We start from the raw sequence: 25,918 nt of genomic DNA on the forward strand, positions 1-25,918 counted from the left end.
GAAGTCATGGTCCCCTAAGTTCAAGAGCTTGCTTAGGTGGATTAACAACAACAAAATATAGTTTATGAGTATGAGCTAATGAATGGCCACTCACCAATTATTCTGGTGTCAGGAAGGAAGGGGCAACAGCAACAAACTGTGGACTGGAGCATGCAGTGAAGCTTTGTGTGATACACAGGAAATCTCAGATAAGCATGGGGAGGAAGAAGCATGCTGACAAGAGAATGTGGAACAGGAGTGGACAAAGTGGACAAAGAAAAGAAATGCTTTTTTATTAGATCCTGATGGGACACAGCTCGATGGGACCTGCTGGCAGGTCAGTAAGAGAATTAGGCATTAATGGCAAGGAGACATCTCTGAATGTTTTTAAGCATACCTGGACATCAGTAGGAAACGGGGGGGGGGGGGGGACTATCGGGAGACATGGTTATATGTGTTGGTCACCCTTCTTACTTTCCAGATAAAATTTTCCTACTGAAGCACAAAGCATCTAATTCTCCCGGGCTACCTATTTGCTATATGCACAGCTGCTATTAATTATCACCACCACCACATCATCTACAGATTGCTCCCAATGAGCCAGGCATATAGGAAGTAGATGCTTTATTCACATCACCTCCAATCTTCCACATCACCTCGCCAGGTGGATATTATTGGTCCATTTCACAAACGAGGATGCTGGAGATCAGAAAGGCTGAGAGATTTTCCCAGTATCACACACAATTCAGAGTATATGAACTCTAAAGTCATTATTGTCTCCTTGTGAGCAGTGGTTTTGATCAGAATAAACAGGCTGGGGCATCATTAAAAGAAAGAGCAAAACTTAACTACACGTGTGTATATGACTGCAGGAACCAGAAGTGACAAGGCAGTGTATTTTGCTAAGAGTAACTATTAGCACTTAACATCCACCTGCAGAAACAAACTATTTCATGGACTACCTCTATCAATGACTGTAAGATGAATCAGTGTAGTTCCTACAAGTTTGAAAACATTTTTTTTGCTTTTCAAAGAGAAAGCTGTTGGCATGTGTCTGGCATTCTTGGGATTCATATGTGGCAGAAACTGAAATGGTTTCAAGGGGAAGAAATTGGGAGAGACACAGTCACAAGAGTTAGCCACAAAAGGCAAATTATAATTTATCAAGATATAAATAAGAGATGTAAAAGTTTTATTGAAAAAGAAGGGCAATTGTGCTCCTTAGCATTTACCCCAATGAGCTGAAAACTTATGTCCACAAAGAGAACCTACAAATATTTATAGCAAGCTTTATTCATAATTGCCTACGGTTCAAAGCAACCAAGATGTCCTTCAAGAGAAGAATGGATAAATAAACTGTGGTATAGCCATACAATAGAATATTATTCAGGAATAAAATGAACCATCAAGCCACTAAAAACATGAGAAATCATAAATGCGTATTGCTAAGTGAAAGGAGTCAATCTGAAAAGCTACATACTACATGAATTCAACTTTATAACATCCTAGAAATGGCAAAACTATGGAAACAGTAAAAAGATCAGTGGTGGTCAGGGGTTGGGGTGGAGAGAGATGAACAGGGGGAGCACAAAAGATTTTTAGGGCAGTAAAACTATTCTGTATGATACATAATGGTGGATACATGCCATTACATAATTATATATTTGTCCAAACCCCTATAATGTACAAGAGTGAAATCTAAACTATGGACTTCAGTTAACAATAATAATAATGTATCAATATTGGCTCATCAATTGTAACAAATGTAGAACACCAATGCAAGGTATTAATAATAGGGAAACTGAGGGCAGGGTGGGGAGGAATACAGCAATTCTCTGTACTTTCTGCACAATTTTTCTGTGACCCTAAAACTGCTTTTATGAAAAACAGTCTATTTTTTTAAGAAAAAGAAAGGAGTCACTATCCACTCTCCAGGGAAGCAATGCTATACTTAACGCACACATCAGTTAATGCCATACTTCTACCAAATGAAATCAGATTTTAAAAAGCACTTGGTAAACAAGAGTAAAAGAGGAATCCTGCCCACTCTCCACTTTTCAGTTAAGTCCACCCCAGTCACCTAGAAAGGTTCCTCTGACCGAGAGGAAGAAACAAGACTCCAGAAACTGAACAAATAAAAAAGAAGAGCAGAGCAATCTATAATCTATAATTTATAATTCTATGAGGCAGCAACAAAATTTAAATCTAAAAGAACAGTTCATTTTAGACTGCATTGCATTTATTTACATAATCTCAGCATGCCTGTTTGTTTGCAACCTGAGGAGTTTCTTGGGTGAAATTTGAAACTGGCCCTTGTACACGCATCCTGGGCTAGGAGAGACAGAAGAAAGAGGCAGGCCACTCCAGATTGACAGGTGGCAGTTTTTTTGTTACTGTTGTTGTTACTCCTGAAATTCAGAATCTTACTTAGAATCTATTTAAAGTAGGGGGGGAAAAACCATGTCAAGAAAGACCAGGTGGAAAACGGATTTCCAATAAAATGGAATTTGGGGGCAACAAAGGTCTAAAATGCCACAAAAGAGAAATGGCACCACAATTTTACTTGAACGATGGCTAATTACTTGCATTTTTGGCATTGTTAATCACTGAATCTGGGTTTTCCTCTGAATTCCACATAGAACATGCACTGCACAATTTTATCGTAAAATACCTGCTTTTTACACACATTTTAGGATAAGCTAGGGAGGCGGCAGTTTTAATAAGCAAGGAAACTTACATAGGAGGCTTAACACAGGAGGCTGCAAGACGAGTGCACCTCTGCACTCCCTCGCCAAAATGTTAAGAGTTTATACAGAAGCCTTACCTGGGTTCTCTCACATGTATTGTACAGTCTCAGCAACACTTTGCTCTCTCAAGGTTGCATCTTTGAAATGGCTCCGGCTACGGGAACCATGAGCGGAACGTATATTCCAAGTCCAGGACAAGAGGTGAGGAGCCTCTAACTGCGTGGTCCCGCCCGCGGGTCAACTGGCGGTCAGATCCTCTTGACGACCTTCTCCAGCGATACCTCCGTCGTCATTCTCTCAGGTATTTTTAACTTCTAAAAATGGGAGGGTTTAGGGAAAGAACCTCTGGCTTTTTATGTTAAATCATCCACGGTACAATCTTTCCCCTGACCTTGAGTTCCGACGAATCTGTAAGACGCATAGTTGTTATTAAGTACAGAGCGTTCGAAGGCTGACGGGAGTACTAGAGACGCTGTAAACTTCATGTCATTCAAACTACTTGTTGGAAACTAATGACAATGCAAACCACAGTTTGCCGTTCTTCCTCTGTTCTTATTGTATTTATAAAACTGTGAAACAGTATCTTCTTTCTCCTACCTCCAAGGAGAGAAATTATTTGGGGGTAAATAATCATAGTTTACCACTTAAAATTGGAAGGATAGATGGTGGAAAATATTTGAGTAAATGATATATTTTTAAAATTTCAAACACCAGAGAACTAAAATAAATTAATATTGCTTTCATTTGGTTTTCCCAGCCTGACTTCTAATTTAGATGCATTCATTTTTTGTTTTTATTAAAATAAAATTCATGCAGGGGTGCCTGAGTGGATCCGTTGGTTGGGCATCCCACTCTTGATTTTGGCTCGGGTCATGATCTCACAGTCATGGGATCAAGCCCCACATTGGGCTCTGTGCTGGGCATGGAGCTTGCTTGGGATTCTCTCTCTCTTTTTCTCTCTCTCTCTCTCCCTCTCCCCCCCTCCCATTTCCTCTGTTCACATGCGCTCGCTCTCTCTCTCTCTCTCTCTCTCTCTCTCATTGTCTTTCAAAAAATAAAATAAAGTAAAATAAAATTTATGTAAAGAGAACAGATCTTGTGAGCAAAGTCTGATGTTGGTAAATGTATGTACATATTTAACAAACACTATGACCAAGATGTAAAATGTTTGCAGTACCACCAAATTTTCCCTTGTGCTCTCTCCAGTCAGTCCCACCCCCATCCACAGGCAACCGTTGTTCTAGTTTCTATCATAGTTCAGTTTTATCTGTTCTTGAATTTGATATGAATGCAGTCATACAGTAGGTTCGCTTTTGTATCTGATTTCTTTTGTTCAACATGTTTTTTGACATTCGGCCATGTTGCATGTATTGGTACTTCTTTCTTTTTTATTGCTAGGAGTATTCTTTAGTATGAATATATAGCAATTTGTTTATCCATTCACTTATTGATGGACGTTTGGATTGTTTTTAGGTTTGGCTCAATGAATGTTTTTATTTCTGTTTAGTTAATACCTAATTTCTGGTTCATAGGTTAGGGTTTAACTATGTTTAACTTCATAAGAAGCTGCCAAACATTTTTCCCAAAGGGGCTGCTCCATTTTGTGCTCTTATCAGCAACACATGTGAGTTCTGGTTCTCCCACATCCTCACCCACATCTAGTATTGTCCATCTTTTTAATTTTAAATATTTTAATAAGTGTGACTTAACATTACATTGTAATTTTAATTTGCGTTTCCCTGATGAATGATGGTGTTGACCATCTCTTCTTATGTTAATTGATGATTCACCTTTTGTCAGTTGTCTATTTGTATCTTTTGCCCATTTCTTTATTGGGTTTTTAAAAAAAATTTTTTTTAATTTTTTAATTTATAGTTCTTTATATTCTGGATATAAATTCATATCTGTGTATTTCAAATATATAAATATGTATATCAGCTCTGTGTATTACAAATATTTTCTCCCAAGCCATGTCTTGTCCATTCATTTTCTTAATAGTGTCACTGATGAGCAAAAGATTTTAAGTCTGATGAAGTCCAAGTTATTAATTTTTTTCTTTATGGTTACATTTTTTGTATGTGTTTTTTCAAATAAGTTATTGCTTATTCCAGGCTCAATATATTCTGATGTTTTTGTCTAGGCACTTTAGAGTTTTAGCTTTTATGTTAGGGTTTGTGATTCATCTTTACTAATTTTTGTATATTATGTGAGGTTGGAGTAGAGGTTTATTTTTCTCCACATATGTATATACTGAATATATACTTCAATTTGGGGAGACCGACATCGTAACAATAATAAGTCTTCCAGTCTATGAACAGTCTATATTTCTCCATTTATTTTAAGTCTTCTTTATTTTCTCTCATCAATGTTTTTCACTTTCCAGTGTAGAGCTTTACATATCTTTTGTTAAATTTATTTGTATTTTATGTTCTTGAATGTTCCTATACATGAATAGTTTTTCAATTTTCTTTTCTTTTTTAAAAAATTTTTTTAATGTTTATTTTTGAGAGACAGAGCATGGCTGGGGAAGGGGCAGAGAGAGACACAGAATCCGAAGCGGGCTCCAGGCTCTGAGCTGTCAGCAGAGAGCCTGACTTGGGACTTGAACTCACAGACCGCGAGATCATGACCTGAGCCCAAGTTGGATGCCTAACCGACTGAGCCACTCAGGCACCCCCAATTTTATTTTCTATTTGTTTGTTGCTCTTTTATGGAAATAAAATTGAGTTTTATATATGGACTTAATATCCTGCAGCCTTACTAAATATTTCATTATATAAGGAGTTTTTTTCAATGAATCCAAAGTCTAATGTGTTTCTCCCACAATACCAGATGTAAAATTTAAAATAAGACACATAGTCATGTTTTTTTCTCAAATATCAGCTGCCAAATATCAGCCATCAGTCAGGAGCCACATCAGGAAAAAGGCTGGAAAAAACCTCTAACTGGCCCTATGAAAAGTAGACATTAATTACATTTTATGGAAGGTAAGTCTGAAGTTGGAGAAGCTAAGGATCTGGCCCAAAGTCTCAGAGCTGTTGAGTGATGGAAATGGTATCGAGTGATTGAGATAGACATACGCTCCAAGTCTGTCTGACTCTAGAACTTGTGCCTAAACCACTAGTCTCTAGGACTTCTTTTATTTTGCTAAAAATGCCAGGATGGGCACCATCCCCCATGCCAGCTCCTGCGACCAGGGCACCAACAGGAAAATACGAGTTACCCTATCCATCCTCCTATTCTCTTTTGCCAACTTCTTGGTGTCTCCCCTATGTTGAGAATTCCACCTGATAAGGTCCCTCTGGCTGCTGGTTGTGTTGTTTGAGAAATGAAGTAGTCTTTTTCAGTGATCCATAAAGATGTGCCTGGAGATAATAAGAAAAAGAGGCAGCCATTACATTAAATAAATAGATGTCCTGACCATCAAGGAAGTTTAATTCAGTACTCAAGACAGGGAAGTCAAATGTGAATGTAAGAAAACAACCTGAAGAATGAATGCAAGTGTTTGTGGCATAACCAATAAATGGTGTTATTCCAAACTCTACACAAAGACTTTACATATATTGGAGAAAGAAGAGAGGAAGAGATTTAGCCACTTTTGCTGAGACCAAGACATCTTGGAACAATTGTTTAAACACTTGAATCTCAGATCCTGTGATAGCTCACCTGAATTAAATCTATGCCATGGAAAGGATTCATTCTCTCATAGGTCACCTGTGGCTCCAGTTTCCCTGGATGCATTCATGTATTCATTTTAGCCCTTTCATTAGATATATCTGCTAAACCAAGAATAACAAAATTATACAACTGTGGCATTGTACAGATAAAATTTGTGGGTGGTATTTTTAAACTATGCATCAGAATCTGACTGCCTTATTTATTGAAAGGAAAATTACATTGCTTCCAGGGAGTTTGGGAACTATCATCTTCATTCTTAATCCTCTCAAATGAAGGAAATTACAATATAAAATTGAGCTCACTATGCATATAAACAAGTAAAATGATGGCCTCGGTCCTCCCACGTGTGCTGAGGCAAAAAGAAGCATTGAGATTATCTTATCTGGGCCTTAGGCTATAGCTTGTCCAAAATATAACTTCCAGAAGGGATCCACTTTATAATTATGACCAAAATGAACAGAACTGAGATTTGTGATTGCCTGGCCCACTCACAATATAGCAGACTTTGGCATGATTCCTGGCTTATATTCTTATTCTATATATTAGGAAATAATATTTTTTATTTCTCACCAGTTAGATAAGTGGTCAGTTTAATATAACACATATGTTGATCTTGTATCAAAATAAGTCTGACCTTTAAAAGCCAACTTGCATTTGGTACAACTCTTTTAGCAAGCAATTTGGCAACACATTTCAGAGCCATAAAAATATTCATAGGCGGTGACCGTGTAATCTCACACTTGGCAATTTCTCCCTAAAGGAATAATCTCTCCACAAAAAAAAGAAGTTATAATCATACAAAAAGGTATTGTAATATTACTCATGGTAGCAAAAATTAGAAAGAGTGTTCATTTACAATAACAGAAATAGTTAAGAAATTATGAGAATATGATATACTCATTAAAAGGGAAATGTTTGTTGCAGTATTAATAGAAAAAATACAAATGCTTATCTGTCCTACAATTATAGTACTTATTATTTTTGTAAAACAGATAAAAGACACAGAAAAACTGATAGTGATTTGTTTGAATAAGCAGTAAGTTTATGGGTGTTCCTTCCTTTTAAAGTTAAGATTTGGTTGTGTAAATTGTAATTTTATGTATTTATTTTTTGCCCATAATCCAAACTTCATTGAAAAACTGACACCAAAATAGGAGGTCACTGTTGTATACTTTAAAAAATTAAACATAATTTAATTATCTTGGTAGAGTGACTTGAATTACTGAACTGAAGGCGTTCTGCAATATAACACAAATTCAAGAGGTTATGTGGATCATTAGTGTTGCTTTCTTCTAGATGAGCACCCTTCTGTGAGTCTGGCCTTCCCTCCTGTTGGCTGGTCCAACACTGTTGAACAGCCTACACAAAGAACCATCTGAGCATGGCTGAAAACTGTGATAATCTTGTAATAACCTAGACATTTTACATCCATAAAATAGGACTTTGGGCTTTGAACTAACCGTTTCTTTTTATGTTTTTTCTTTTCTTCTTCCAAGGACAGTGTAGTAAATCTCTAGCCAAAGCCATGTTGATCCTTTCGCATTCCCAGCCAGTCCCAATCTTTAAGGCTAAAGTTGTAATTTTAAAACAAACTTAGTAAGGTGCACCTGGGTGGCTCAGTCGGTTAAGTGACCATCTTTGGCTCAGGTCATGATCTTGTGGTTCATGAGTTTGAGCCCTGCAGCAGGCTCTTTGCTGACATCTCAGAGCCTGGAGCCTGCTTCAGATTCTCTCTCTCTCTCTCTCTCTCTCTCTCTCTCTCTCTCTCTCTGCCCCTCTCCCCCTTGAAAATAAATATTTTTAAAAATTAAAATAATGGAATTCCCTTAGAATGTTTCTCTGCTTCCAACAGAGCCACATTTAAACTACTCAAAATTCCATCTGGAATTCAAGACCTCACAGGTAAGGATTCTTCATTGTAGCCTCAATAGTTCATGTCAAGAACATTCAGGAGTCCAAAACATACATTCTATTTATTTAATTTTTTTAATTTTTTTTTTATTAACGTTTATTTATTTTTGAGACAGAGAGAGACAGGGCATGAATGGGGGAGGGTCAGAGAGAGAGGGAGACACAGAATCCAAAACAGGCTCCAGGCTCTGAGCTGTCAGCATGGAGCCCGATGCAGGCTCGAACTCACAGACTGTGAGATCATGACCTGAGCCGAAGTCGGACGCTCAACCGACTGAGCCACCCAGGCACCCCCATACATTCCATTTAAAACCTGAGACATAAGATGGAATGATTCTCCAAAGGATGCTTGGTTTAAAATTTCAAATCTCTATCTTCCCCATTATTAGCAAATTAATTTGTATCCAACATATTACATATTTCCAACATAGGAGGAGAAACATAAAGAAGCCTTGACAGGACAGTTTTTCCCTGACAATTACTGAGAAAGGACATGGTTACTTGACATAATTATTGAAATTAGGCATGTGTGGGTGGAAACATACACTTAATACTGTTTTATATGATAATTTCATATTTCCACCTGAAGTAGTTTTTTAGTCTATTTTATGTATAGGTACAGGTTTACTAAAGCATTTCCTTTAAAATTTCTCTTGAGAATATTTGGAGTTGGCCCACCACTGTGTCTCTTCAAGATGAGACTTTCCATCACTTCCTGTCAAGCTTGTCTTAATACTGTTATGTATTTTACTTTTCCTCAGATAAGTGTTAACCTAGTAATGTAATATGATTATGGAGCTTTAAAACAAATTTCCATGTGGAATGTTTCATGTATAGGAAATGTTAGTTATATAATAATCTTTTTTAATGTTTATTTTGACAGTGTACATACATGAGTGGGAGAGGGGCAGAGGGAAAGAGAGAATCCCAAGCAGACTCCACACCAGCACAGAGCCCAACTCAGGGTCCAGTCTTATGAACCATGACATCATGACATGAGCTGAAATCAGGAGTTGGACACTTAACTGACTGAGTGACTCAGGCACCCCTAGATATATAATCATCTTTATCCACATCTGAGTCTTCAACAAGAACAAATGATCTCCTGATTCACCATTCTTTGAGAAAAAATAAATGCCTGAATAGAAAACATAGCCCCCAAGAGGGTAGTCAAATCTGAATTAGATTGGCTAGGGATCAAAAGATAAAGGCAGGAATTGTGGCTGTAAATTAAAAATTTTTACATTTATGAGGAAAAACATAATTTTTTATCTTTTACATTTACTGAGAGATATACCAAAAGCATCGAATCAAAAGTTAGAAATCATTTTTGAATGTATCAGTGATAATTCATGTATTAGGTCTTCTGGATTTGAAAAATATTTATAGTAGGCCTGGCATTTATCTGAAGGGATTGGTGTAGTTTGAATCATTCTTGCAGCACCACAGGAATCACGTTCTACTTCCAATGCCAAAGAACTCCTTCACTCTTAGGAGAAGAGCAAGTATGTTAATAAACTCATGATCACACAAATAAGAACGCCGATGCTGGGAATAGCCCTTGGATACATTTCCCATTTCCTTTTATGACTCTCTAAAATTATTATTGCTTAATGACTGGCTTATTCTTTTTAAGTTTTTACTTAAATTCCAGTTAGTTAATATACAGTGTAATATTAGTTTTAAGTAGAAAAACTAAATCTAGTGATTCAACACTTCCAAATATCACCGGGTGCTCACCAAGACAAGCACTCCTTAATCCCCATCACCTATTTCACTCATCCCTCACCCATCTCCTCTCTGGTGATCATCAGTTTGTTCTCTACAGTTAAGAGTCTCTTTCTTGGTCTGCCTCTCTCTCTCTCTTTTTTTTCTTACGATCATTTGTTTTGTTTCTTAAATTCCACCCATGAGTGAAATCATATGGTATTTGTCTTTCTTTGGCTGACTTATTTTTGCTTAACATAATATTCTCTAGCTCCATCCATGTTGTTGCAAATGGCAAGATTTCATTCTTTTTTATGGCTGGATAATATTCCATGGTGTGTGTGTGTGTGTGTGTGTAGGAATATATATATATAAGAAATATATATATATATATATATATATATATATATATATATATATATCACCTTTATCCATTCATCAGTTGATGGACTTTTGAGCTGTTTCCATAATTTGGCTATTATAAATAATGCCATAAACACTGGGGTGCATCTATCCCTTTGAATTAGTATTTTGTGTTCTTTGGGTGTGCATGTGTTGGATCATAAGATAGTTCTATTTTTAACTTTTTGAGGAACTTCCATACTGTTTTGCAGAATGGCTGCCCCAGTTCACATTCCTTCCAACAGTTTAAGAGGGTTCCCCTTTCTCTGCATCCTCGCCAACAGCTATTGTTTCTTGTGTTTTTTATTTTAGCCATCCTGACAGGTTTGAGGTGCTATCTCATTGTAGTTTTGATTTGTATTCCCCTGATGATGAGTGATGTTGAGCATCTTTTTATATGGATGACTGGCTTATTTTTATTTAAAGTTAATTATTGCAGAGGGAACTACTCCAAAGTACTCTTATCAGATTGCTAAGTCACATGACCAAACGTACATCTTGTTAATAAAGAGATAGTTACTGGCACAGAGCAAGCACTCGGTATATCTTTGTCAAGTGAACAAATGAATGACTATCAAGTTAAAAGTAAAAACAAACAGATGAAAACATCCTGCAGTATGTGTGCATGCATTTGTGTGTGTGTGTGTGTGTGTGTGTGTGTGTGTGTGTGTGAATAGAGACTCAAAAACCTACCCACAGACAAATAGTTTCCAAAAACCCAATAACAGAAAAGTCCTCTGTGAAGCTGATGGTTATGTGAAGTACCTTTCCCCCATACAAGTCATTCCCCAAATATAGCATCATCCCAAAGTAAAACCCCACGTCATCATTTGGAAAATTCTGAGGAATACTAAAGGAGAATGGAAATGCATTGCTTCTACCCTCAGAGGAAATGAGGCCACTGGGAAGGGGAAGCCATGCGCCCATGTGAGAAGCCCTGTGACCCTATACAACCTCCCAGCTGCCTAGGGAACAAAGCCAACGTGTGGATCTCAACCTCAAATGCCACGATGAGAGAGAGAATCTAGTGTGTGGCATTTGAGCCCCATAGCCAGAGACACACCCTGTTTTCTACCACAGCTGTCCATGCTGTTCTTGGATGGGTACAAGGAGGAGGCCAACTGAGAGCAAAGTCAGAGGGCACAGGAGTGAATTTGGTGCTTAGACTCACTTACTATTTAAACAAATTGATCTTTGCTAGAATTATTTTTAAACCAGAACTTCATTTGATGGCTCTGTTCCTTTGTTTTTTCCAGCATGACACAGTGCTTGGAGCAATTCACAGTTACTGACTCTGTACTTAACATTCACCTAAAAGTCACTGATAAAATCGAGAAACAAATCAAGAGAGAACACCAAGCTCACCAAAACCCAGTAATATGCCTTTTACTTAATCTACTGTAAACAGACTACTTACTCTAAAATGAATAGAGGAAATTTTTCATTATCTTAGAAGTCTATTTCACATGCTTTTTAATGTTTCTAAACACCCAGCTAGTCACATTCCTGAGAAGGGTGACATTTCTGGGGCACAGAAAGAATGGTATTCATAGATATTTCCCCAATCACATTACTGCCTCCTGCCAAGAATGTCCAGTTGATTGCTCAAGGGAATGTATCTCACCTGAAATCCCTTGGATTGCATACATTTGTTTTATGCTGACTGTACTGGGTCAAATTCTGCTGGGCATTTAGTCCAGCAACTCTTAACCAAATTCTGTTCTTCTATTCTAACATCAGGCTGCACTGAAGTAAGGAAACCTGGGTACCAATAATGGCTCTGACCTTGGATAAAACACTTATCCTTCTGGAGGTGCTGGCTTCCTTCTCTGTGAATTAAGAGTGTTGTACCAGATGACTTCTAAGATGTCTTTTGACTCAAAGATAATATGTGTTATGATTGGCAGTGAATTGTAAATTACAGTTAATTTTTCATCCCCTGAAAGGAATCAATCACAGCGTTTTATAAGGAATAATGGAAAGCCACCTCTAACATCTTTTGTTACCAAAATAGGGAAAATGAGGCCCATAGAAAAAAGGTATCCCAGTTAGTGGTGGAACAGACTGAGACCAAAATCTCTTGACATGTTGTCATGTACTTCTATAACAGGCTGTCAAACACTTGTCTACTGAAAATGGAAGTCTGGCATGAGCTAAGGAGTGGAGGAGTCAAATGCCCCTCCTCTCTATTCTTACAGCTCTTTGCTAATTTTTCTTCTACCACTTACTACACTGCATTATAATTAGTTGAGTGCAGGTTTGAACAACATACACACACAGACAAGCATGCTCACCCACAAAGACACTTATGCATACTTAGATTGTGAACTCTTTGAGGACTTTGTCCATTCCAAAGGGTTTTACACATGGTAGACACCCCATAAACATTTGCTGGATTTCATCCATGAAATGCTTCTAGGAGAATGTATGAGAAGCTGGGGGTACCAACAGTTTACTCCTCCTCTACTCCATGGTCTACTCCCCTTCTAGATTTTGCTCCAATGGCCCATAAACACAACCCGCAGATACCTACATAGAGATAACAGTGACAACCCTTATTACTGGAGGCGCAGTAAGTTTCAGCCTACAAGATGCCCTGGTGAAGATGGATTCGCAAATATGGTTTGGACTCAGACCAAAATAAGGCTTCACGCTTCCCCCCCCCCCCCCCCCCGCCACCGCTTCTAGCCTTGGGAACTATTGGGATGAAGAGCTAGATGAACAAAGAGACTGAAAACAGAGGACTGCAAACAGCCTTGACAACCACCCAGGCACCCACAGAGCAGACAAGTCAGCCTGTCACCCTCCTAGCCTGGTCACACGAGACCAGACATCAGGGAAGGCATCTAATTCTGACCAATCCATGAGGCGGGCAGTGCAGGAGGTGGGGGGCAGGCTCAAGTTTGTGAGTCTGTTGACTGCAGCTAGGATCCAGTTGACACCTGACTTTCACATTAGCAACTCCTCTTTGAAAAGGAGGCTTGAAGAAGGGGAGGAAAAAAACAAAACAGGAGAAAGAATGCCAAAAGAGCTTCTGGTGATACCTCCTTGCATGGAAATATCAAGATAGAAAAACAAAATTTCTCCCCTTGAGAATGAAACAATTATTTAAATTGTGAAGAATTTAAATCAAAAATATAAAATAAAATCATTTTTAACATAATACTATATTTTTAATGCTTATTTTTGAGAGAGAGAGAGAGAGAGAGCACAAGCAGGGGAAGGGCAGAGAGAGAGGGAGACACAGAATCTGAAGGAGGCTCCAGGCTCTGAACTGTCACCACAGAGTCCGATGCAAGGCCCAACTCCTGGACCACAAGATCATGACCTGAGTCAAAGTCGGATGCTTAACTGACTGAGCCACCCAGGCGCCCCCAGAATATTCTTTAAATAGTTGTATTGGTTTTATAAAATAAAACTTATTGAGAATATTTGGGTGATTTATATGAGCCCATGGTGAATTTTTAATGTTTAAATAAATATGTTTCCTTTATAGAAGTAACGTGATTATGGCAGAAAATTTGGAAAATATAAAAACACAGCAAGAGGGAAAAAGTTAATTGCTCATAGTCTCAGCCCTCTGGAGGCAACAATTAATAACAAATGCATTTCCTTCTGCATACTTTTTAGAGTTTTGATCATATGATGTAAATGTTAATTTTAGTTTAAAAAATAACGTCTTTTCTAATGATAAAAGTAATATGCATTCATTGTAAAAAAATTTCTTGACAAATACAGAAAAAAAATCACTCTAAAATCCATAATTGGTATGTTGTTACTTTATGCCAAAAGGAAAATGAAACATGAAGTGCCAACATTTTGCTTTACAAAGCTTTTACGAAAGTCCCTGGTTTTGAATCTGCAAAGAAATCATAGTAGAAAGTTATACTTCTAAGGTAAGCTTCTATAGTTATAATTTTAAGGTAAATTCACATACTTCTAAGGTAAATGCTGAGCTAAATTTGCTTTCTCATTGGAAATTATTCGGAAAATTCTTTAGACACATCACTTCTTCAGATCTCTTAAATTCATTGTCTGTACAGTGTACACAGAAGAAGGTAAAAAAATATCCAACTCAATGCCAACGTCCTAGTGGTCTCTCCAGGCTGTATTCAGTTAAGATTATAGCTCAGATATGGGGGGGTTTTAGTACTAAAATTTAGACACACAACTTTACTTCAATCATAGCTAAGCTTTTAGCAAATAATATCAGTTAGACATCAGGAAGAAGCTCTAATGCAGTGGTCTCAACCTCAGCTGTGCATTATATAACCACCTGGGGAGATTTTAAAATCCCAGATAGGTAGGCTCAGGCCAGTGAAATCAGAATCTCTGGGATCTGGCATCAGCATTTTAAAATGCAGGTGATTCCAATGTATAATCAAGGTTGAGACTCCTGCTCTAGGGAGAAAACATTGCCCCCAGTAATGTTTAGAGTGCATAGAATGTCTTTTACCTAGATGACCATACCCTTGTCCCACAATGTAGATTAGAGCTAACTAGAGGCAGGGAATATTTTTTGTTTTCTGATTATATATTTTTTTAAATTTTTCAGTATAAATATATTTTAAACATAGTCTGATCCTTCTATTGTAACGTTCCAAGAATTTTTTTTTAATTTATAAAACTAAGTTAATTCACCAAATATTTAATTCACCAAGATTTTGGATTATATTTGCTCTCTACTTCCCATCATGCATAGATTAAAACTGCATATAAATTAAAAGTTTCACAGTAAATACAGCTATAAAAAGTGCAGGAGAACATTTGGAGAATAAATATGCGATTTGAGGACAGTAGTAAGGCCAGAAATTATAAGTGTGAATATGAACTGATTTAGCTATACAGCAATGTGAAATCTCTCTATGCAAAACACCACAATGCTAAACAGTATGTGAAAACCAAGGGAAGAATATTTGCAATGTGTATGGCAGATGTACAGTTAATATCCTTAAAATTTAAATATTCTTACAAATTAAAAAGGTAAAGACCAACCCAAAAGAAAAAATGTGAAAAGTCAAAAAATAAGCTATTCACAAAAAAATAATCAACCAAAATATATGGGCAAATAGACGTTCAATCGCAGCAAGAAAAACATTAATTCAAATTGAAATAATAAATGGCCTCTTATGAGACTATAAGGAGGTCTTGATTCTCTCTTAGTGGGGAAATAACTCCAAAATATCCTTTTTCCAGATTCACCAGTTTTCTTAACATTTTGCCACATTTGCATTATCAATCTCTTGCTCTTTCCAAATACATATTGAAGAATAGGTTGCATACATCATCCTACACCATTCCTCTTTACTCCCCAATTTTACATGTGCATCTCTATTTTAATCTTTGATTATCCTTTGTAAGACTTTGTTTTCTGCCATCAAGCAAAAAGCTAATAATTTAGCTCATTCTTGTTTCAGTATAAGTATATATCAGAGCCATAAAACTATTCTCCAAAGGAATTTCCTTGGTCATGATATCACCTATTAAATAATCATATGTGACACCTGGCAAATTACAGACATGGTCACTTACTTCTGAGAGTTTGACCTCTGAAACATGACCACAATCAATAAATTTGTAGTCATAAATGAAGAATTCTGAATTCCAAGAGAGTACAAGACGGCCAGTTTATCAAGGAGCTGACTGCCATGCATGCACATACGCACTAGATGCACATGCATATTCAAAGAAGCCAAGAAGCTGGGACACACCCATTGAGCTATGCTTTGAAAGTTAAAACCCCAGGTGTCCAATTTTACAAATGTGCAAATTGCTAAAGTGAAATAAGATTCTGCTAAGGGTAAAAGGATATCAGGATTGGCAGGAGTGTGTGAGGAGGTGGAGGAAGGAGTCCTGAGGATGGAGAATTCAATGAATGTTGAGTTTGTAAGTATTTTCCTGGGCCAAGGAAACACTCCATTTGTCCACAAGAAAAAGAATCAGCTGCTGTGTTTGGGCATTGGCTATAGATATAGTGTGTTGGAACATATGGCATAGATCATGTTTAAACAAATACCAAAAATGCCTGCCTAAAGTGGTCGTATTCTAATAATACATATGCACCATTGAATTCTATCTAAAGATGCACCTTGGGGCGCCTGGATGGTTCAGTTGGTTAAGCATCTGACTCTTGATTTCGGCTCAGGTCATGATCTAATGTTCATGAGTTTGAGCCCCAAGTCTGGCTCTGCGCTGACAGCACAGAGCTTTCCAGGGATTTTCTCTCTCCCTCCTTCTCTTCCACTCCCCTGCTCACGTGCTCTCTCTCTCTCAGAGTAAACTTAAAAAAAAAAAATGCACCTTAATTGCATTAATATCATAATAAATTTTCAGTTTTTCAGTTTTCACTGCTGATTAAATGTTAGCCTTCCCTAACAAGCTAAGGAACCTGATTTAACCACTTACATTCATTGAAGTTCTGTTGTTTCTTCCAGTATGAGTTGAATATGTGAAAAATGATTATGATCATAAACTCTGCCAACCCAAACAAAAATAGTTTCATTCCAAATGTCTATCTAGGGGATAGGGTTTTCATTTCCTACCTTCATTCTAATCTTTGATCTACTGTCCTGCATTGTTGTTTGTTTTTCATACTTTGAAACAATTTCAAACTCATAAAGTTACAAGTGAACTCCAAAATATCCTTTATCCAGATTCACCCATTGTTAACATTTTGCCACATTTGCGCTGTCAACCTCTTGCTCTTTCCAAATATGTATTGAAGCATAGGTTGCATTATCGTGATACATCATGACCCTTTACTCCTCAGTATTACATGCACAATTCTTAAAAACACGAATACTGACTTTATTCCCTTACATAACTTCAGTACAGTTATTAAATTCAAAATACTTACCATGGATATAATACTTTTACATAATCAATCATCCTTATCCCAATTTTGCCAGTTATGTCCTTTATACTTTTTTTCTCTTCAAAGAGTCCAGGATCCAGTCCATGATAACACATTTTATTTAGTTGTTATTTAGTCTTTAGTCTCCATTAATCTGGAGCAATTTGTCAGTCTTTCTTTATCTTAATGACAGAAGTACTTTCAAAAAATACAGGTCAGTTTTTTTCAAGTGTTCCTCAATGTGGGCTAGTCTTTCTCATAAGATTCAGTTTATTGCATCCCCAGCCAGAATACTGTGTAACTGATACTGTGTCCTTCTCAGGAAATCATATATCAAGGCAGGTTATGTCTGTTGTCCCCTTACTAGTGATGTTAATTTTCTTTTCCCAATGGTTTGTTCTGCTTATCCACTGTATAGTTATTATTTTTTCCCATTGCAATAATGAGCAGTCTGTGGGGAGACATTTGGAAAATCATGCAAATATCCTGATCCTCCTCAAATTCCCGCCCCCCCCCATTTGTCATTCATTGGTGATTCTTGCTCAAACCAATCTTCAGTATGATAATTACAAAATGGTGATTTTCCAACTCCTGATTTATCAATTTTCTGATATAAGGAACAGCTCTTCTTTGTCTGTCTGTCTATCTATCTATCTATCTATCTATCTATCTATCTATCTATCTATATTCTTACCTAACTACCTACCTGTCTGCTATATACTATCCATGGATTGACTCATGGATCTCTATTTAACTAAGTGAGTTATAATTCATTACTGTCTTTGCTTATTTTTGTGTTCAGATTGTCTCAGATTTAGCCAGGAGAAGTAGCTTCAAAGTGGTTTCAAGGGGGTTTTTCACATTACCCCATTTTTTTTAGCACTTTTTTATATTCTGACTCAAGATGCTTCTGTTTCAACTCTTACCTTCCCTACCACAGTCTTGAAATCAGCTGTTTCTACAAGGAATGTTCCTTTTAATGGGGAATGGTATTTACTAGGCAAGATTTGGGTACTAAGTGTGCTGATTACTATTAGAATATAATTGCTTATAGCCGGTTCAAAAGGCAAAGAGCTAAAAGAGGCAAACATATGTAGATGGATGCATGGATGGATGGATAGATAGATGAAATAATCAGTTCATACCTTCAATTCCAAATTTCAATCCACCCAACCAAGTTTTTCCTTGCCTTTCTTTCCCCCATATTTGCATCTTCCTGCACAGTATAAATCTTGTTTTCCAAGAATATCAACCCATTCACTCATCATTTGTTCCTACAATGCATAGGAAATCATTTTAGAATTGTTATGCTTATACCAGAAAAAAGAAAGGCTTCAAGATTCGTTTGTGGGTCTTTTTTCCCCCCTGGACCAAGATTATGTAGTAAAAGGACTATATTCGAAAGTCACTTGGGAAAAACTTCCATTTTTAGTAAGAGAATATATACTTTTCTTTATTCCTTCTGTTCATTACAACTAATAATATGGACTTTATACTTAAACAGAAGACTCTGAAACATGGAGAGAAGGCAGACTAGCCAGGCACTTAAGACCCAAGGGACAAATGGTGATGAGTTCCCTGGCTTTTCCTTTTGGCTTCTGTATGCCACACTTGGAGCTGATGATGCTGGCGATCCAGAAATGCCAACAAGCATAGACAAAAACAACAAAAGGCTGCTTTCTCTAGCCAAAGAGTTAGGAAAGCGCAGCTTAGCAAGACAGGAAACTTTTGGACAATAACCAGTCTACTCCAGTCAGATACTGAAGACAAAACTGGGGCCCCATCCTCACTGAAGCAAAAGCCAGGTGAGGAGCTTAGACTTTGATCCTTGCCACTCTGTAATGAAGCATCCTAGCCTCTCCCCACTACATGTTAGTCTACAATTATCTTAAAATTAAAATTTTAATTTAAAACAAAGATGAAAAACATATTTGAACTATTTCTCCCCTCCTTCAATGTAGACAGATTACGAATCGGAAATACAGTTTGAATATTTTGTTTTTGTTTGCATTTAATTTATGTTTTTATTTTCCCATACTTGTGGTTTCAATTGTAATTTTTGAATATATGGAACATTAATAAGCTTCCAAAAGGAAAGCATTTTTGAAAAGTATACTCACAAAAGTGTACTCTTTCCCCTATTCTTTCCACACTAAACCACCCCCACCTCACCCCCCAATTCTCCACGCACATCCTTAGTAGGCAATCCGTTTCAATGCTTTTTGTTTCCTGTGTTCCTTTGAAAGAATAAGCAAATATATGTGTGTATGTTTTATTACCTCCCTTTTTTTCTAAGTAGTGTCTACCTCCAGAAAAACACAGTTTGTTGGTATTTTTATTGGGATATTAAATTTATAAATTAACTTGGAGATAACTTATATCTTGATGGTGTTGAAACATCCTAATCAGGAATAAGGAATGCCTGTCTTTTTGTTCAAATTTATTTTTATATCTTCCAGGTTTGATTTTTCCTTAAGTAAATTTTAAATACTTCACATTTTATTTATTCCTAAATATTTTAGATTTTTCTTGGCTATTGTAAACAAGGTTTTCTTTTCCAAGGTTATTATTTGTATATACAAAAGTTTTTAATTTTGGTGTGTTGATTTTATATGCTGCCACCTTGCTGATTTTTGAGTTTTTGTCACTAATTCTTTAGGTTTTCAGGCATTGCTATAACATCATCTGCAAGTAGAGATAATTTTACTTCCTTTTTTGTTGTTGTTCCAATTTTGTTTTCTCTTATCTAATTGAGTTGGTTAATACCTCTAGTACTATGTTAAATAATAGTGGAGACAGTAGGTATTCTTGCCTTGTTCCTGTCCTTGTGTTTTCACATTAGGTAAAATGTTACCTTTGTGTGTGTGTGTGTGTGTGTGTGTGTGTGTGTGTACATATGGGCACATACACACATATATGTGAGGGTATATACATTAATATATGTGTATATATGTTAACCTTAATCATATCAAAATATATGACATTTACCAATCAACAATCTATGATATATGAACATTATACGTAAAGGAAGTATTCACCTTTTTTTTTTTTTTTTTTTTTGAGAGTCTTTATTTAGGAATAGTGTTGAATTTTGTCAAAGGCTTTTTCGGAACTATTAATATAGAACTTTATATTAATAGACTTCCTAATATTGAATGAACCCTGCATTTCTTTATAAACCCTTCTTAGTCATGATGTTTCCTTAATGTGGTGTTGAAGTCAGTTCACTAAAATTTGATTTTGGATTTTTTGCATTACTATTCATAAATGATATGATCTGAAATATTCTCCTTTTTAAACTATCTATCATAGTTAGACATTAGTGATATCATCTGGGCCTAGTGACTTTTGTGGGATAGTTCCCTGATAACTTCTTTTAGTTCTAGTGTAATTGCTCTGCTTATGCTTTCCATCAATACTTGGGTCCATTTTGGTAAATTGTATTTTCCTATGAAATGATGCATTTCATCTAGGTTTTCTAGTTTATTTACATACTGGTATGCAAAGTAGTCTTGTCTTATTTTTAAAATTTTCTGTGTATCAGTAGTTACTTCTCTCTTTTTATGTTATGTTTTTGTGCTTTATTTCTTTAAAATTAAATTTCTTAGTGATCCATCTCTTTTGTTGATTTTTTTCAAAAGAGCATAATCATTTGATTTCCTGTTTTTCTATTTTCTGCCTCATTAATGTCTATTTCTACCTTCATTATTTGCTTCCTTAAGCTTCTTTTGTATCCTTTTGTTTTCTAATTATTTTGGAAATTTAATTTGCTTACTTTAATCACTTCTATTTTTATTGACGTGTGTATTTGCCACTTATGAGTATTCTGCTCATTGCTTTTTTAAGTACTTGATTTCTATATATAGAATTTTAAATTATCACTATTTCTCAGAAATTCTGAAATTTCTGCTCATATTTTAGCTTTCATCAAGAGTTTGTTGTTGTTGTTGTTGTTGTTGTTGTTGTTGTTGTTGTTTTAATATCTAAGTGGGAAATTCTACTTGCTGGATCGAAGATGATGGCCATACATTTCTTACACACTGTATTGACAGTTGGGTTCTATTTACCTTCCCCTTTGATTATGGATTTGGCTGTATACCTACTTACATCAACAGAATATGTTATTGTGGGTATATCTTGTAGGAGGACTGTCAGTTTCTGATTTGGTTGCTTGAATCCCTGAACCACCATATAGGATTTCTGACAACTCAGCTACAGAGACCAAGTACAGAGTCCCTGAAACTGAGTACAGTTTCAAGTACAGAGTCCCCCAAGCCATCTCAGCTGATACCATAGCATCAAAAATGAACAACCTAGGGGCACCTGCGTGGCTCAGTCAGTTAAGTGTCTGACTTCAACTCAGGTCATGATCTCATGGTTCATGAGCTCAAGCCCCTAGTTGGGCTCTGTGCTGACAGCTCAGATCCTGGAGCCTGCTTTGGTTTCTGTGTCTCCCTCTCTCTCTCTCCCTCCCCAACCTGGGCTCTGTCTCTCTCTCTCTTTAAAATAAATAAACATTAAAAAAAGTGAAAAAGAGGCAGACTATTATTTTAAAATAAAAGAAGAAATTAACAACTCAGCTAAGCTCTTTCCAAGTTCCTCCCTAACAAAATTATGTGCAAAATATGTTTTAAAACACTAAGTTTAAACCTCTTAGGAAAAGGGGGAAATAGCTTTCTATCTTCTATAGACTTAAAGTTAAGTATAGAAAATTCCTGGCTTGCATTTTGTTTCCCCTGAGTTTCCTCAAAAAGCAGCTCTGCTGTATATTGTTTAGTATGTTGTTTTTTAGAAGTCTGATGCTACCTAATTTTTCTAACCTTAAAACTAAGTTGACCTTTTTACTTGGAAACCCTGAGGATATTTTGCTTTGTTTTTAGAAACAAATAGTTTTAATCTTTCTCTATTTGGTGTTTTGCTTGCCCCTCCCCCCTTTTTTTAAATTCTCTTGGCTTTTAGGAAGGCATGCATTTGTTCTTGTTTTAAAGGGTCTTTTATAGTGGGGTCTTTAATTCTCTTCTTTCTTACTTAACATTTTACTATCTTGTCTATAATTTTATTTATTTTTTTATTTTAGAGAGCACACGAGTGGGGGAGAGGGGTGCAGAGAGAGAGAGAGAGAGAGAGAGAGAGAGAGAGAGAGAGAGAGAACCTTAAGCAGGCTCCATGCTCAGCACAGAGCCTGACATAGGACTGAATCTCACAACCCTGGGATCATGACCTGAACTGAAATCAAGAGTTGGACACTGAACCTACTGAGCCACCCAGGCACCCCTGGTCTATAATTTTTAAATAGTATTCTTTGACTCCAACATTTTACTTATATAGCAGACAATTCATCTTCTGCTCTCCTATTTCTCTATTTCCTCTCCTCTCATTTTTTAGTTGCATTCTTTCTACTCTGTCAGTTTGTACACTGTTCACATACAATTCTTCCACTCGTGTACCCACTCTTGTTTTAGTCTTTGCTCTACAATTAAATGTATTAAATGATCAATATCAGTGCATTTGCTTTAATTTCCCCCCTTTTGCTTCTTTCTCTTCTTTATTACCATGCCTTTGACAAGTACCACTTTTCTCTAGCTCCTTCTCCCCTAAAAGTAATGCTTTTCCAAGGCTTCTAACTCTGGTCCCACTCATTTGCATGCCTCTTCCCTGTAGCTTATGTTAGGAACTACCAAGTCTCAGATGTGAGGTCCATGTATTTGCACTTGATGTTTGCTTTTCATTTTCTGGTGGTTTTGTGTTTTTGCTTCACATATACACTCAGCTCTCTTCTTTCTTGCAGTCCCTTAAGACTTCCTTCTCCTGTTCTCTATACTTACCAGTTTCCAGCAATGGCAGGGCATTCATTGGAATTTGATGTTAATTTCTTTCACAGGCAATTCGTATTTTATGCTGTTCTCTCCTAATGCTAAAAATATGGGTCATATGTGGTTTTATTTGCATTTTTTTTGTCAAACTAATAGTTTTGGGGTGATAATTTTTGGAAGGATGCATGGAGATACTAGGATTCCAGGGGCAGCCATTATCCTTCAGACCTGCTCTCTTGCCTTCTGAGATATTTTCTCTTACAATTCTTCTGTACTTTTACCTTTTTTCATTACTCCTAGGGATCACAGAAAGTATAATAAGTAATTCAGTGTCAGTGAATATCAATGCAATTACTCTAAGCATTTACTACTGTCTTAATGTTAAACACTTGGGAAATTCCATAAGACAAAAACAACACCCTTAATAAACAATGTATTAAAATAATGGCAATGATAGGAAAGTTTCTGCTTTTCTCTAAGGACTTGATTGTGCTTGCAAATTGTACCAAAATAATACATAAACATTGAGGGTTTTTTTCTCTGAATAATTAAGATAGAAATCATCAATATTATATTCTACACCAAAGAGAAAAAATTACAGTAACTCTCATCCAACCACTTAGTTGAAATTAACTGCATAAAAGGAAAACAACACCAAAATATGCACTGGGAATATAGCCTAATTTGTTTCACTACTTAAACAAATCAAGAGTCAGGTGTTTATATACAAAATCAATTTTATTAGAAATTAAAAAGTGGCTACTCATCAAGACAAATATTAGCATTCTCTTTCAACTAAAACCAAGAATATACTTTTATTAATTTTTCTGTCTCTCTGCTACAGTCCAAGTGATTGACCAGAGGACTTGTAGTCTACAGTGTCCTTCTAGGTTCTTAACCCTTTCTTTTTTTAAGTTTATTTATTTATTTTGAGAGAAGGGGGGGAGAGGGGCGGTGGGAGGGGGAGAGAGAATCCCAAGCAGGCTTCATGCTGCCAGCACAGAGCCCAATGTAGGGCTCAATCCCACAAACCTTGAGATCATGACCTGAGCCAAAACCAAGAGTTGCACACTCAACTGAGCCACCCAGGCACCCCAGTTCTTAACACATTCTTGCATGATAAAGTTTCTAGATGCTTGGTGATCTTGGTTTTGCCTTCCTGTGGATACTCCATAGTTTATCAAGGTCCCTGTTATGGCACCAAAAATTAAGTTTGCTCCTGTAGAAATGGTTTATTAATGTAGAGTATAGACGGACTGTTACCTTTCTTAATCTACCTACTACTTATATTAAAGTAACTTAATGCTACCATATTTAGCAATTAAATAACTCTGTTGGTTCATAGAATGATTGTAATCATTCTAAATCTAAATTTAAAATCTTAAGTCATAGATTTTTTTTATCACTTGAACATTCATATTTGTGCCAATTTAAACGCAAAATTTAATATTGTCCCTGTTAGATTTAATTCTGCTAAAAAGTCATCTAAGATCCTTTTCAAGATTTGGTGTCTTCACCTATCATATAAATGTGTTCATTGATAGCTTTATTCAGCATGAAAAAATATCTCTAATAGAGAGCCACAGTTCTCTGTTTTTTACCCTATTCTATTTGAGGTTTCTATAATTGACGTGGATGAAGATAAGCAGAGCACCTTGGAGAATATGTACCAAGATATTCAAAGACACAGAGATGCCAGTTTTTACCCCCCCCCCCAAAAAAAAAGAAAAAAAGAAAAGAAATTGATTAGACAGAGAATTGCTCTATATTTTTAAAAATTATGAGATAGAGTGGAAAATCACATGGTTTTCAATTAAGACAAAATAATTGAGAGAAATATCTCTTTTGGCAGCCACTTAGAATAGTTGTTCTGGTTTCTCAGATGTACATTCACTTTCCCCTTCCATTAGGAAAAGTTTGAGAAGCACCAACATAAGACACCCTGTCTATTTTCACGTCCTCTGTAGAGTTGAGAAGTCTGTATTTATCTAGTCATTTACAAAACGCTAAATAGGGTAGAGGCACCCTAGCAGACACTTTCTCATGTTATTTAAAGCCATTACTAGACATTCTTGAGAGGAAGCAACCCATATTACTCCATCAAGGCAAGACAAGTAACAATAGCTAGCTGCTATTTGATTTTCAAGCAGTCCTTTGATCTGCCTAGTAACCTCATAAAAAACAGGCCATTCTGGTTTATTAAAGCTTCTCCTTAGTTGATATTTGTTGGCTGCTAATGACCATAATATTCATTTCTGAATCTCAAAAACAAGCCTTTTAACAATCTGTTGTCAATTCTGCAAACATGAATCAAGTTGCCTGTAATTTCCAGAACCCACCCTATTCTCCTCTTCAAAAATAAACATGAAAGTTAGTCACTTGTGGTCTTGTGGTATCTCTCCTATTTGCCATGACTTTTCAAAGGCTACTGAACAGTAGCTTTGAGATGATGGCTGAAAATTCTTTTACCACCCTAGTAATATATCTGCCCTCATAACTCCTTATCTATCCTGGGCTAAAATTTTCACTTTTCAGTTTCTTCTCCATATTCAGTTTTAAAACCCATTTAGAAAGGAGAAGAAAAAATAGGAGTTGAATGATTCTGCTACTTCTCTGATATACTTTCTCTTATCATCTCTAAACAGTACACTTATTATTTCCTTTTTCTTTTTAACAACAAAAAACGCCTTACAGTTTCTTCTAGTCAACCATATATATTTTTTTTACATGTTTTATTTATATTTTGAGAGCAAGAGACAGAGTGTGAGTGAGGGAGGGGCAGAGAGAGGGAGACACAGAATTCGAAGCAGGCTCCAGGCTCTGAGCTG

General features: G+C 36.4%; 1 long non-coding RNA gene and 1 pseudogene across 8 annotated transcripts in view; one reads left to right on the forward strand and one right to left on the reverse strand.

The window, feature by feature from the left end:
* The first annotated feature begins 2,913 nt into the window (after window positions 1–2,913).
* LOC109499029 overlaps window positions 2,914–25,918 on the forward strand; it is a 59,857-nt gene continuing 36,852 nt past the window's right edge. For 2 of the 8 annotated variants that reach the window (XR_006596867.1, XR_002156136.3), the window contains exons 1-3: window positions 2,934–3,027; window positions 8,257–8,306; window positions 14,217–14,320. This is a non-coding gene — a long non-coding RNA (uncharacterized LOC109499029). Of the gene's footprint in view, window positions 3,028–8,256; window positions 8,307–14,216; window positions 14,321–25,918 lie in introns of all 8 variants that reach the window. The other 6 variants (XR_006596870.1, XR_006596868.1, XR_002156134.3 and 3 more) reach the window with 6 other exon arrangements.
* On the reverse strand, window positions 7,681–7,931 carry LOC101082818 (annotated as a pseudogene).

The sequence above is a fragment of the Felis catus genome, chromosome B1, assembly GCF_018350175.1.
Source record: "Felis catus isolate Fca126 chromosome B1, F.catus_Fca126_mat1.0, whole genome shotgun sequence".
NCBI classification, from domain to species: Eukaryota; Metazoa; Chordata; class Mammalia; order Carnivora; family Felidae; genus Felis; species Felis catus.